The sequence below is a fragment of the Lynx rufus genome, unplaced genomic scaffold (assembly GCF_022079265.1).
Source record: "Lynx rufus isolate CCGP_SWC_20201006 ecotype Redwood Valley unplaced genomic scaffold, mLynRuf1.p SCAF_11, whole genome shotgun sequence".
NCBI classification, from domain to species: domain Eukaryota; kingdom Metazoa; phylum Chordata; class Mammalia; order Carnivora; family Felidae; genus Lynx; species Lynx rufus.
The window spans coordinates 7,222,239-7,237,756 of NW_025814825.1; positions in this window are offsets into that span (position 1 = coordinate 7,222,239).

The window sequence follows — 15,518 nt, forward strand, 5'->3', positions numbered from 1 at the left end:
TTTTTTTAGTGTTTATTTATTTTTTGAGACGGAGAGAGAAAGTGGGGGAGGAGCAGAAAGAGAGGAAGACAGAGGATCCAAAGCAGGCTCTACACTGACAGCAGAGAGCCTGACGCGGGGCTCGAACTCATGAACTGTGAGATCATGCCCTGAGTCGAAACCAAGAGTCAGATGCTTAGCCAACTGAACCACCCAGGCACCCCTCATGATTCAACAATTCTATACATTACTCAGTGCTCATTGTTAAGTGTCCTTTTAATCCCCTTCACCTATTTCACCCATCCCCCACCCACTTCCTTCTAATAAAACATTTTTAAGTGTTGTGAAAAATATCTTTGTGAATAGCCAGTTTGCTCATGTTTATACCTTTTATACTTTATGAGATTTACCAAGAGACATTACATTTTAGCCTGCCATGGTACACAAGTTGTTGGCTGAAAAGACATAAAAAAGTAGGCCCTTTTTCAGTCTTATAGTGAACTGAAAATGGGCTTATTGGGAAGACATGCTTGATATTTTATATATGATACATTCATACTGTCAGCAAATATTTAATATGGACGTTAAAAACCAGACACTTGTCTAGTTTCTAGGAATAAAGCAGTGAACTAAAGAGACAAACATTCCTGTCCCCAAAAGAATGTACATTCTGGTAGAAGAGACAATAAGCAAACAAGTAAAATATGTAGTGTGTCAGAGGAAGATAACAGCTCAGGAGAAGGAAAGGAATAAAGAGGGTAAAAAATGATAAGGGCACAGTGAAATTGAAACAGTAATAAAAAAATCTCTCGAAAGACAAAACTCCAGGACCAGACAGTTTCACAAGTGAATTCTACCAAAATTTTAAAGAAGAGTGAATACTACTTTAAAAAAAAAAAAACTATTTCAAAAAATACAAGAGGATGAGAAACATCAAAATTCATTCCATGAGGCTTGTATCACCCTGATACCAAACCCAGATAAAGATACCACAAAAAAAGAGAAGCACAGGCAAATTTCTCTCATGAATATAGATGGAAAAATCCTCAACAAATATTAGCAAACCAAATCCAACAATACATTTAAAAAGTCATTCACCACGATCAAATGGGATTTTTTTCCTGGGTTGCAAGGGTGGTTCAATATTTGCAAAACAATCAACATGATATGTCATATCAATACGAGAAAGGATAAAAACCATATGATCATTTCAATAGATGCAGAAAAAGCATTTGGCAAACATCCATTCATGATAAAAACCCTCTGAAAAGTAGGTCTAGAGGGAACATACCTCTACATAATAAAGGCTTTATGTGAAAAACCCACAGCCTACACTGAGAGCTTTCCCCCTAATGTCGGGAACAAGAAAAGGGTGTCCACTGTCATACCTTTATTCAACATAATACTGGAATTCCTAGACACAGCACTTGGACCACATAAAGAAATAAAAGGCATCCAAATTGGTGAAGAAGAAGGAAAACTCTCCCTACTTGCAAATGGCATAATACTATATAGAAAACCCTAAAGATTCCACCAAAAAACTGCTAGAATGGATAAATGAGTTCAGTGCAGTTGCAGGATACGAAATCTTTGTACAGAAATCTGTTATGTTTCCTATACATTAATAATGTAGCAGCAGAAAGTGAAGTTAAGAAAACAATCTCATTTAAAATTGCACCCAAAACAATAAAACATCTAGGAATAAATTTAGCCAATGAGGTGAAAGACCTGTACTTTAAAAACTATAAAACACTGGCAAAAGATTCAAGACAATGCAAAGAAATAGAAAGACATTCTACGCTCATGGATTGGAAAAACAATATTGTTAAATATGTATACTACTAAAGCAACCTACAGATTTAATTCAATCCCGATCAAAATACCAATAGCATTTTTCACAGACTAGAACAAACACTCCTAAAATTTGTATGGAACCACAAAAGATCTAGACTAGCCAAAGCAATCCTGAGGAAGAGAAACAAAACTGGAGGTATCACAATTCCAGAGTTCACATTATATTGCACAGCATTAGTAATTAAAATAGTATGGTACTGGCATAAAAATAGACACTTAGATCAATGGAATAGAACAGAAAACCCAAAAATAAACCCACAGTTATATGGTCAATTAACCATCAATAAAAAGGGAATAAATATACAGTGGGAAAGACAGTCCCTTCAACAAATGATGTTGAGAAAACTGGACAGCAACATGCAAAAGAATGAAACTGGACCACTTTCTTCCCCTGTACATAAAAATAAATTCGAAATGGGTTAAAGATCTAAATACGAGACCTGAAACCATAAAAATCTTCGAAGAAATCACAGGCAGTAATCTCTCTGACATTAGCTGTGGCAACATTTTTCTAGATATGTTTCCTGAGGCAAGGAAAATAAAAGCAAAAATAAACTATTGGGAGTACATAAAAATAAAAAGCCTTTGCACAATGAAGGAAGCAATCAACAAAAACTAAAGGGCAACCTACAGAATGGGAGATGTTTTCAAATGACATATCTGATAAAGGTTAATATACAAAATATATAAGGTACTGCTACAACCTAATACTAAAAAGTCAAATAATACAATTAAAAAATGGGCAGAAGATATGAACAGGCATTTCTCCAAAGAAGACATACAGATAGATGGCCAATAGACACATGAGATGTTCAACATCACTGATTATCAGGGAAATACAAATCAAAACTACAATGAGCTATCACCCCATGCTGGTCAAAATGACTAACATCAAAAACACAGAAAAGCACAGGTGCTAGTGAGGATGTGGAGAAAAAAGAACCCTCTTACACTGTTGATGGGAATGCAAACTGGTGCAGCCACTGTGGAAAACAGTACAGAGTTTCCTCAAAAATTTAAAAATAAAACTACTCTATCACCCAGTAATCACACTATTGGGTATTTACACCCCCAAACACAAAACATTAAAAGGAATACATGCACCCCTATGTTCATTGCAATGTTGTTTACAACAGTCAAATTATAGAAGCAGTCCAAGTTTCCATCAATAGATGAATGGATAAAGAAGAAATGGTATATTTATATACAATGACATATTATTCAACCATAAAAAGAATGACATCTTGCCATTTGCATGCATGGTGCTAGAGAGTGTAATGATAGATGAAATAAGTCAGAGAAAGACAAATACCATATGACTTCACTCATGTTGAATTTAAGAAACAAAACAAATTAGCAGAGGAAAAAAAAAGAGAGAGAAAGAGAGTCAAACCAAGAGACAGACTCTTAACTATAGAGAACAAACTGATGCTTACCAGAGGGGAGGTGGGTGGGGGGTATGGGGGAAATGGGAAATACGAATTAGTACACTGAACATGATTAAAAAAAGTAAATATGTAAAAAGAAAATAAATGATGAGGGCAAGGTAGGGGAATTCCCATATAAAACCAAGTGGTCTGGGAAAGCCTCACTGGTGAGAGACTGGGAAGGAAGAAAACCATTCAGATTTGTGTGTTTTCTTGATTAGTGTCTTATCTTTTCTACTCCACTGAAAGTGTGGGAGATAAAGAAGTAGAAATTATATAAAAGGTTATACTCCACTGTGCTGGGGGCTCAGATTTTCAGGTATGGACCCACTGAGCCTGTGCAGGCATGAATAAAGTTGCTTCATGGAAAGAAAAGCCTCAGTGTCACAACTCTCTGTGGGAACCTTGGCCCCATTATAAAATCCCCAAAGGGGCAGGGTTTTATCTGTTTTTATTTACTTCTATATTTCAAGGTCTGTAACAATGACTAAAATATAAGGGCTCAGAAACTTATATAATGGATGAATAAACCTTATATAATAGAGTGTAGAATATTCAGCTGTGAAAAATGGCATTAAGAGGTCATGCTAAAATAATCTACAGGGAGAGTTAATGCAATAAAAACCTAAATAGTTAAGGCATATTACAAAGCAAAGTGTTTGCAAGAATTTTCTGCAAATTAAAAGGAAGCCAAGGTCCGATACTCAAATATATGATTTGATACAACAAAAATTAATGAGATGTTTCCATGATAGAGTTTTCTAAACTGTGTTCTATAGAGTGCTTGGTGCAATGGGAGAGTGTGACATTTCATTAAAACAAGTTTTCTGTAATTAAAAATGTTTAGGAAATGCCAGTGTCACTGGTGCCAAAGTGCAGGCTCAGTGGTGGCAGGTCGTCTACCTTTGACATAACTGGATCCTCAAAACCTAGGATGATGTCTGGCACAAACAGAGCAAACTCTTGATAAATATTTCTTGAATGACTAATAGAAGAAGAGTGAATTCATTTTTTCACCGCAAAGCTTCTCAGGGAAGTTAGGATGCATTGTGATTCTCCAAGAGGAGAAGGGCACCTTCAGGATTTGTATATTAGAATGCTTTCGTTTGCAACTGAAAGAAACCAAATCCTCTAGTTTAAGCAAAAGAAGAGTTTTTTGCTCCATCAGCGAAAATCTCAGTACTAATTTTAGATTTAGGCGTGGTTGAATACAATGACTTGTGATGTCATCCAGACCCATTCTTTCCCACTCTTTGTCAATCTCTTTGTTATGGTATTTTGTTTGCAGATGTTTTCCACCTGATGGCCATTGATAAATCTTGATTTACTTCATCCACAATTATTCCAGCAGGAAAGAAAATGTCTCTCTCTCTCTCTCTAGCTTGTTAAAGAAAAAATCCTGAAATTAGCCTTGATTATCTAGGTTACGTGTGTACTTATCCTTAAATCATTCACAATGGCTACGAGAATGTGTTGATTTGTTTGATCAGACCCAGGTCCTATGCTACCCCTGGAAATTGGGGATAAATTAATTGTTCAGACAAAAATAAGAGAGCTTTAATTAGAAAAGGGGAAAATCAATGCTGGTTGCAAAATATGATCATGTTTTAAATTAAAATATTATTGTGTCAGTATTGTGCTTTCTAAATTAAAATTTGATCATATCACTGTTGCATTTCGTTTTTTTCAGATAATTATTCATTTTTTGAATCTGAGCTTCTCAGAGCAGGTGCCCACAGAAAACTAGGATTCCACAATATGGAGTCAAATCTGATGTCTGTCCATGAAATACAAATTCCACAGTGAACATTGTCTTGAGGAGAACAGCCATCAGGACTCACAGCAATGCAGAAGGCAATGGAGGATCTGGGTGGTGTTATATAGTTGCTATTGTAATGAAGTGTCTAGTGTATGTATGTGTTTGGGTGTATGGACCTGTGTATGTGTCTGTACACATGTGGGTGGGAGTCTTGTTCTGCTCTATTACCATTCAGTTTCTAGATGAGGATCTCAGGCCAGGTAGACAAGAACAAAGAATCAGTAATGGTGATTGGTAGCTGCAGAAAGATTTTCCTTCCTTCCTTCCTTCCTTCCTTCCTTCCTTCCTTCCTTCCTTCCTTCCCCTTCTTTCCTTCCTCTCTTCTTTCTCTTTCTTTCTTTCTTCTTTCTTTCTTTCTTTTCCTTCCTTCCTTCCTTCCCCTTCCTTCCTTCCTCTCTTCTTTCTCTCTCTCTTTCTTTCTTTTCCTTCCTTCCTTTTTCTTTTTCTTTCTTTCTTTCTTTCTTTCTTTCTTTCTTTCTTTCTTTCTCCTTCCTTCCTTCCTTCCTTCCTTCCTTCCTTCCTTCCTTCCTTCCCCTTCCTTCCTTCCTCTCTTCTTTCTCTCTCTCTTTCTTTCTTTTCCTTCCTTCCTTTTTCTCTTTCTTTCTTTCTTTCTTTCTTTCTTTCTTTCTTTCTTTCTCCTTCCTTCCTTCCTTCCTTCCTTCCTTCCTTCCTTCCCCTTCCTTCCTTCCTCTTTTCTTTCTTTCTTTCTTTCTTTCTTTCTTTCTTTCTTTCTTTCTTTCTTCTTTTCCTTCCTTCCTACTTCCTTCTTTTATGCCCAGAATTCGTGATCCCCAAAGACCATCAGGGAGCTAAGTCCGATGCAAAAGCAAAGAGCCTTTATTGGAGCTAGCTGGAGCTCAATCGCCTACCTGCACCAACGCAGCAGTGAGATGCCGGGGAGAGACAGCGAGTTTCAAAAGCACAAAGGTTTTATTGGGGTCTAGGGGCAGTTGGTGAGGTAATGGCTGTGGCCTCAGCCGATTGGCTGGGGAAGGGTCGAGTCCTGTTACGAAGGTGGCCAGGCATGTTTTGATCCGGAAGTTTGAACGGGTGAGTGGGAGGTTACTCAAGGGGAGGAGGCGTGGTCAAGGTGGAGGACACAGAACAAGATGGAGTCGCCAGCATAGGTCCGCCCTTTCACTTCCTTCCTTCCTCTTTCTTTCTTTCTTTCTTTCTTTCTTTCTTTCTTTCTTTCTTTCCCTTCCTTCCTTCCTCTCTTCTTTCTTTCTTTCTTTCTTTCTTTCTTTCTTTCTTTCTTTCTTTTCCTTCCTTCCTCCCTTCCTTCCTTCCTCTTTCTTTCTTTCTTTCTTTCTTTCTTTCTTTCTCTTTCCTTCCTTCCTTCCTTCCTTCCTTCCTTCCTTCCCTTCCTTCCTTTCCCTTCCTTCCTTCCTCTCTTCTTTCTTTCTTTCTTTCTTTCTTTCTTTCTTTTCCTTCCTTCCTTCCTCTTTCCTGCTTCTTTCTTTCTTTCTTTCTTTTTTTCTTTCTCTTTTTTCCTTCCTTCCTCTTTCTTTCTTTCTTTCTTTCTTTCTTTCTTTCTTTCTCTCTTTTCCTTCCTTCCTCCCTCCCTCCCTCCTTCTCTCTCTTTCTTTCTTCTGTTGAGAGATTGAGTATTAAATGAACTAATTACATGTCAAAGCCTTAATTAGTTACATGTCACAGCCTTAGAATAGTACCTACCACATAGCAAGTGCTTCTATATGTTAATTATGATGATGATGATGATTCATCTAATGCATTTAATTCTCCTGCATTTTTAATGCAGTGTCATCTAAAGCCTTTTTATTTTAAAATACCAGTTTCCAACGTAGTTCCAATGCTCTCTAAATACCTCTGTTTCATTGGTCTCAAACTGGTAGGAAACTTTCCTAAAGACCATATTGAAATAATGAACGCAACAAAGTACACAAGCAGCAATATGCTGCCAGTCCCTTTCTCCTTATATGGTTTCTTCTCTCTGCCTAGAATTACCTTCCCTCCACATGTTTTCTTTGTTTTTGTTTTTTTGTTTTTTTCTTTTTTTCTTTTTTTCTGGGCTTCTTGAAGTTTAGTTCAAATACCAACTCATTCTCTTTAGTTTTGGCCTCTGTAGTATCTCTAACATGACTGGACAACAGCTTTAACACTTTTGTAATCATTTGTTTATTTTGCCTGTGTTGCTTCTTACATTATGTAGGCACACACATGATCATAATATGCATACGTATGCATTTTCAAAAATATGATTTCATATATACTTTAATATGATAAAATAGGATGCTTAATCAAATCCGATGTGTGTTCATGGAATATAAATTAAGTTAAACATAATTAGAAGGGTAACAATCTATCAATAAAATTGCATCACCTAATGTGGAACCCTAATTGAGACTTGATCCCATGACCCTGGGATCATGACCTGAGATGAAATCAGGAATCAGGTGCACAACTGACTGAGCCACCCAGGTGTTCCACGGAGAATAATTTTTGAACATTTTGTGCATTCAGTAGAGCCCATATGAGAATCATATGTAAGTAATAGGGCTAAGCCACAGTAAAGGTTACTTTAAACATGAATTAAAGAAGATAAACAAACAAGACTTTTAATGGATTAAGTTTACCCTCAAGTAAGTTAACTCCCTACCATAAACAATCATCTAATACATTTGGAATTCTGTTGTCTTATTTGAAATTCAATAGGGTAAAATTCAAAATATCAGCATCTAATTAAAATATTAGACATGAGAGAGAGGAAAACATGAACCCCAAACAAGAAAAATAAGTCAACAAAAACTGTCCCAGAAAAGATAAATATAATAGATTTAGCATATGAAGAATATAAAGTGCCTGTTATATATATCATAAACATGTTTAAGGATTTAAAGGAGAATATGAACATAATGAGAAGAGAAATTAAAGAGGTAAAAAGAAACAAATGGAACTTCTAGAGATTAAAAACTCATTATCTGAAAAACAAAAACGAAAGCAAAACCCAACTCATTATATAAAATTTAAAATTCACATGACCCAATTAAAAGAAATCTAGAACCAGTGAATTTGAATCTATGATTCAGAAAAAAAATCAAAACAAACAAAAGTCCAAACATGTCCTGACTGTATTTTTTTCAATATTTATTATTTCTAATGTGATTTTTATATTTTCATTTATTCTTTTTAATTAAAACATGTTTATTTATTTTGAGAGGGGGGAGGGGCAGAGAGAGGGAGAAAGAAAATCCCATGCTGACAGCGGAGAGTCTGACATAAGGTTTGATCCCATGAATGATGAGATCATGACCTGAGCCGAAATGAAGAGTCGGATGCTTAACTGACTAAGCCACCCAGGTGCCCCCATGCTTTACACTTATTTGAATCATAATTTTCACCTCCTATTTTTGTCTAATCATTTCTTTAATCACTAGATCTCTTGACTTGTTTACAAACAGTAATGTTAATTTTTTTAAAGTATAGAAGATTCGTTCCAATCCTCCACTCTTTTCCCCATTTCCTTTTGTGATGCATTTTTTAATGGGTATTTTCCCTAGTTTTTTAAAATTACTCAATGTGAGAAAGCATTTTTTTCCTCCCCTGAATAATTCTACGTGGAACAACACAGGTAAGTGCTGTCTAAATATCAGAATTAGTGTGTGATCTTGGGCACTCCATCCCTAAGTCTGTTATGACACCTTCTTCGTAAGTTTTCCTGGGGGGTTAAAGTCAGTCTTGACTCTCAGCAGTTCAATGAGGCTCACAGTGAAGGACTTGGAGTAATAGGGTCTGAATTGTGGCCTGAGAATCACAGTATTTTCTTCACTTTTAGCAGGCCCTGCAGATGTCTGATATTAGATGATAAGCTAGAACTATTAGAGAATAATATTTATATGTGGCTGTCATTCACAATTTGGAACATTATATGAAAATTGAGAAATATAGTTGAATATTCAAGTGTTTTGGAATATTTCAGAAATTGGTAGCATGAGGACAGGTATCTTGGTGCCTGATAAAAATAGCTTTCATTGTATTCTATCTTCCAGAATGTGTGATTTCAATATTCTGTTGTTTTTTTCAAAGGATATATTGAAACTACATCTTTGTGAAAATATTCTTTATGTTAGGAACATAACCTTCACAAAGAAGATCTACAGAGAGACTAGAGATGAGAGATAGAGAGATAGAGAGAAAATATCACCTGGATTCTCAAAGCGTTTACTCCTTGGTTCACTTCTTTTCTTATAGTTCACACAGAGTCTGGGCATTAGGTCAATTAAAGAATCCAATGTGTCATTAAAATTGATGATTGCCTTATAATAAATGTACTTCCATGCTTTTCTTTCTACTCATTTTCTTTTTGCCCCTTTCTTTTCCTTCTTCTTTAAACCAGTGGGAGTTGGTTGTTATTTTCAACCAGAATCCCAATTAATATGATATTCACACACCTTGAGGAAATATAAAATGAAGTAACTTGTTACTTTTGCAAAGAAAGAAACACACAACAATAAAAATGCATTATGAAGTAGTTTTGAGAGTTTCATTTGAGAGCTTCTCTGATATGAACAGATTTGGGAAGAGGAGAGCAGAGAAATATAACCTAATTATTTTTTACAAGCACAGATTCATTCTGCTTATGTAAGTCAGAACCAGGCATTCAGTGACATTCATGATTAAAATAAATTAGTTATTTAAAGTAATATCAAATCATTTGGCATGAATCCATTTGGTGATGTGTAACTTTTGCACTGGATTATAATACCATATCTACTCCTCAATCCCTGCCTTATAGGACCAAAGTTATAGAAGTCCTTGGAAGACAGTGTATGGAGACCTTCAACGACTCCTTTACATTGGAGTAGAGAGAAGATGTTTTTGTTTCTTTGGAGGTAAAGAGTACTGTAGGTTGTATGCTGTTTTCCCGGGATGTCCAGGAGTCTATAAGATTTTCTCAGGGGCATTCACATACATTAGTAGGATTTTCTCAGGGGCACCTCTCTTAGTAACACTCATTTGATGTTAGAGCTAAGGCCTTCCCTTTAAGAATTTTTTTCTGAGAGGGATTGGATATGAGATTTCTGTAACTTTTCACTGATTTGGATATCATAGTTCTTTGATTAGCCCCAGGATTGATCCCACAGTTATCACCTTTTTGAGTGGCTGATGAGAGAGTCTCCCCTGTGTTCTCATGCTTCAGTCTTGCCTTGTGTATTTCAATGACTTCCTAAAAAGAATCTGTGGCTCTGTGGTGAGCTTTGATTACATGCTCCAGTCACTTTCTACCTGTTCCACTGTACATAAGATAACTAAAGAAATGGTCTCTTGAATTTTATTGACACAAATCTCTGGTGGCATCTCATTAGTCACAAAAATAACCCTACCTGGAATACAATCACAATAATCTGACTTCCCTTTCAACTTTTCACTGGTAATATCAAGCCCATATGTTATATGTCCCATCAATTACCAAAAACTTCATACATTCTTTTGATCTTGCTGGCTCATCATCAGCCAATCACCTTCACCTGTCTTGTAATTTCACATGTTGGTTCCCTTCAATAAAGTAGAACGTGCATCTAAAACACATGTTGATTATGTCACTTCAGGTTTATTCCCTTTCCCACCTGAGTAGTAGAACTTGAGGTAGTGCTGAATTTTTATCTCTTCCCATTTTTCACAAAAGAATTTCCATCTTGCGCTTACCAGTTAAAACGTTTCCTTCTGGGCCACCTCTATTTCCATTACTTAACTTCTTATGCCAAGTAATATGGCTGCTGGTATTTTTCATCATTTAGTTAATCTTATTCTGTAACAACTCTGTTTTCTCCTATTTTATGGAGACACACATTTACTGCCTACATTAGTATTAGATACGTTCCAACAGCAACCATAACGGCAACAACAGAAAACAAAGCTCCTTCCACTTTTTAGGCCATAATACTTTTTCACTGTATGCCCTGGACATTTAATTGGTTATATATTTATAGGATTAAGTGTTATTTTAATATTGGAATAAGACCCTAATATGCCAATACCAATTCCAATTCCAATTCCAATTCCAATACCCTAGTATTCCAGTATTCTCAGATTCCAGTGGGGAGAGGCAGAATGCTGCCTGAAACAAAGGTTTGTTTCTGATTGTGCACATTATAGACAATACTAGTACACATGTAAAGGGTAAATTGATCTTTGTTAAATGCGTGAGTGAACATATCTTGAAAATCTGTTGAAATTAATATTTAATGTAATTGATTCACTAGCTCCTTAAAGAATATCCCAAACTGGTTTAGAAGAGCAAATGGCAATGTTGGATGTGTAGCTGTTTTCAAAATCTGTATTTTCAGTTTTGAACATTTGGTTTCTTATTCAGATATGTCGGAAATTAACTGAATTTGTTTTCCAGTTTTTCCTCTTAGCTTTTGGATGAGCTGACTTTATTGATGTTGTGCCAGCGTTCTTTGCCTACTTTCATTCTGCTGGAGGATAATATCAGATTGCAGGCCTGCCATCTATGGTGTTGGGTGGGTTGTGTATTGCACAGCTCCATGGGCACCACGTATCTGTAATCTCTGTAAGTGCCCGACTTGGAAGTGTGAAGTACCCAGCAGCATAGCTATGAGTGGTAATCCTGGCCAGAGACTCGATAATCAATGAATAATCTTAACCCATGAAAATAGAGTGCTAGTCACTGATATCACTTAATGACTATTCGATGTTTTAGAATAGTGAAAATTTGCTTGGTTTGGATTTTCTCTCTCCCATTTTAACCAGCTTTGCTTTATGCTCATGAGATCAAATGGTTTTGATAGAGACAGACTGACACATAGAAAATTCATGCACCTTGGTTCCCTGGGAAACCAGGCTAAGAATAGTTTTCTTTGCACATCCTTGTTTCCTCTAATGAGGGCCAGTATAAGAATGTGAATGCCACCATGTGACCTATAAATCCCAGGAAATCATTATTTTATGATACTTTTAATGCACGTTTGCAGATACTCAAATTAGAAACCATTTCAGATATTTGCATGGATCTAATTATTTCTGGTGTTTTTCGTGTGTGTGTGTGGATTTGATTATTTTCACCTATTGGATTAATAAGAGAGCATATGTGAACAATGATGTATAGATTTTGGGCAGCAACCAGTGATAAAAAAAGTTTCCCAGAATATGAGAATTCAAGGTTTTCTAATTAAAACCAGCTTTCAAAATGCATACGACTAAATTAATTGTTTCTAGAATGCTGGTAATGAAGTACTGGATTATTTATCATTCTCGGTGTTCACACTTATTGCATTATTAAATTCCCTTCTTTGAACGCCTTTTTTTTTTTTAACATTTATTTATTTATTTATTTATTTTGCAGATAACTTGATAAGCACTGCTTGGATATTGAACATTTATTCATATTGAGTAAGGAAAATTTTGGAAGCAAATTTTCCAAATGTAGTACATGACACAGTTTCCTTCACAAAATTTGGAGAATTGCATTGTGTATACTAAAACTTTTATATATGTTATGAATCTCCTTTTGTTTTATTTTATTATTCTTAAATGCTTATGTAGTTTTGAGAGAGAGAGAGAGAAAGTGCAAGCGGGGGAAGCGAAGAGAGAAGGGGCAGAGGACACAAAGTGGGCTCTGCATTGACAGCAGAGAGCCCAACGTGGCCTTGAACTCATGGACCCATGAGATCATAACCTGAGCTGAAGTCAGGCACTTAACCGACTGAGCCACCCAGGTGCCCCATGAATCTCATTTTAATATTTCTTTTTGTACATTGCATTACTTAAAGAGGTCATATATTTGCAAAGTGTGTATCAACCACAGATATTTGTTGAGGCTTCTGTATTCGTGGGCAGTGTGAAGAGGTGATTTGTGCCAGAAATGAGCCTTTCAGGATTTTAGAGGTTCCGTACCGTAAGCTAACTTAAATCACAGATAAAATGTATGTTTATTGTTAGAAACTAAGCATTCTCCTTCAGCAGAAGAAACGTTATGGGAAACCTAAGGCATATTGTAATTAGCTATCTATAATGTAAACAACTTTCCACACAGTGATGGAAGCATTTATGTCTGGCTAAAACTACAACACTGAACAATTTGGCTTTATTTGTGTAAGTGTCCAATTGAACATATTACTCTCATTTTTGCCCTTGGTCTGTTAATGATCACTGTCTTGAAGTGGATTAAAATAACATGGAAAGGCAAATTTGGAAAGCCCCGCGATGTTCAACTATGAGAAGGTAAGAACAAAGTACAAATTGTCCCTAGGCCATTTGTTGTTGTGTGGCACAACGTAAAAGAATTTGGGCAAAGTTCTAAGACTACTAGAGCAAGATGCATAGATTACTGGATGGCATAAAACATTATGAGAGAGGACTTATGATATATAAAGACAATGATAGCTGCCTATGTCCGTATCTCCTACTATCTTATCCCAAAACAATAAAGAACAACAAGAATGGAAAAATAAAATTACAGAAAACCATGTATTCAGCATAACTTAAATACAGAGAAAGGCTATGTTTCAATATGATCGTAAGTAAAAAAAAAAATTACAACTGGATAAAGTTAAAAGTATGAACCCAGGATTTTACATCCAAAGTTCCTGCAAATATCAGGTCTATAGAGAAACAATTTTAACACAAAAAAACTTGTAGTCATGAGCCCTTCTTGAGGAATCCAGTAAAGGATGAGATATATCTGGCCAAAAGGGACTGCAAAAACAGGAACAAGTCCATTGGTGAGTATTTTAATATATATAAACAACCAAAGATCTAAAACTAAAGGAAATACGGGAATGAGGGTGGAGACTGATATACAAATGCTTTATGTTTTAAAATACTTATGATAATAGGTGCCTGGGTGGCTCAGTCGGTTGAGCATCTGACTTTTGGTTTGGACTCAGGTCATGACCTCATGGGTTGTGAGTTTAAGCCCTGTGTTCAAGCCCTCTGTACTGTCAGCACAGAGCCTGTTTGGGATTTCTCTCTTCCCCTCTCTCTGCCCCTCCCTGCCTTGCTCTCTCTCTCTCTCTCTCTCTCTCTCAAAAATATAAATAAATAAATAAACCAAAAAAATATTTGTGATGAAAATCAATCATATATTAAGTCACAGATATATTATTAGGAAGTTCCATAGGTAGAAACATTATAAACACCACTCTTAGATCACAATGTGATAAAATCAGAAATTATTAACAAAAGCAAGACACAAAAAGCTCTTCTACTTGGAAATCTCAATTAAAGAACCATCAGTTGGATGAAAAATAAAAGCTGAAATTACAGAATTTTTTTATTTTTTTAATTTTTATTTATTTATTTTTTTAATGTTTATTCATTTTTGAGAGACAGAGAGAGAAAGAGCATGAGCGGGGAAGGGGCAGAGAGAGAGAGGGAGACACAGAATCCGAAGCAGGCTCCAGACTCTGAGCTGTCAGCACAGAGCCCAACGCAGGGCTCAAACCCACAGACTGTGAGATCATGACCTGAGCCAAAGTCGGATGCTCAACCGACTGAGCCACCCAGGGGCCCCCAGAATTTTTTTTTAAAAAATGGTGACACCACTAGGTAATGGCATCTACCCTTCTACTCTACCCTCCAACAACTACTGCTCCAACCAACATAGAACTTGTCCACTTGGGTTTGGATTTTGCTATTTTCATTTGCACAAAGGGATAGACAGATACACTCGGCATCACTTGAACCATGAGTCAGCAAACTTGTTTTTGTAAAGGGCTGGATAGCGTACTTTAGGCTTTTGAATTCATATGATCTTTGAACTACTTAGCTCTGCAGCTGTAGCTGGAAGGAGTCATAAGCAACATGTTAACTACTAAGTGTGCCTATGTTCCAATAAAACTTTATTTACAAAAACAGGCTGTGGGTCACACTTAATCTGTGGTCTATAGTTTGCTGACCCATGAGTTGCACTGTTTATCTTCACCTCCACACAAACAATTCTTGCAAGGGAAGGTGGGTCATGGAAGTGAATCAAATCCTCCACCTTACAGACATTTCTCCAAAGAGGACATCCAGATGCCCAACAGACACTTGAAAAGATGCTCAGCATCACTTATCATCAGGGAAATGTAAATCAAAATTGCAAGGAGATATCACCTCACACCTGTCATAGTGGCTACACGAGGATGTGTCGAAAAAGGAACACTCGTGCATCCTGGTGAGAATGCAAACTGTGCAGCCACTGTCGAAAACAGCATGGGGAGTCCTCAAAAAGTTAAAAAATAGGACTGCCTTATGATCTAGCAATCGTACTTCTGGGTATTTACCCAAAGAATACAAAAACACTAATTCAAAGGGATACATGCAGCCCTATGCTTCTAGTAGCATTATTTACAATAGCCAAGATATGGAAGCAGCCCATATGTCCATCGATTGATGGATGGATACAGAAGATGTGAGATTAAACATATATATATCTATATATCTATATATCTATATATCTATATATATATATA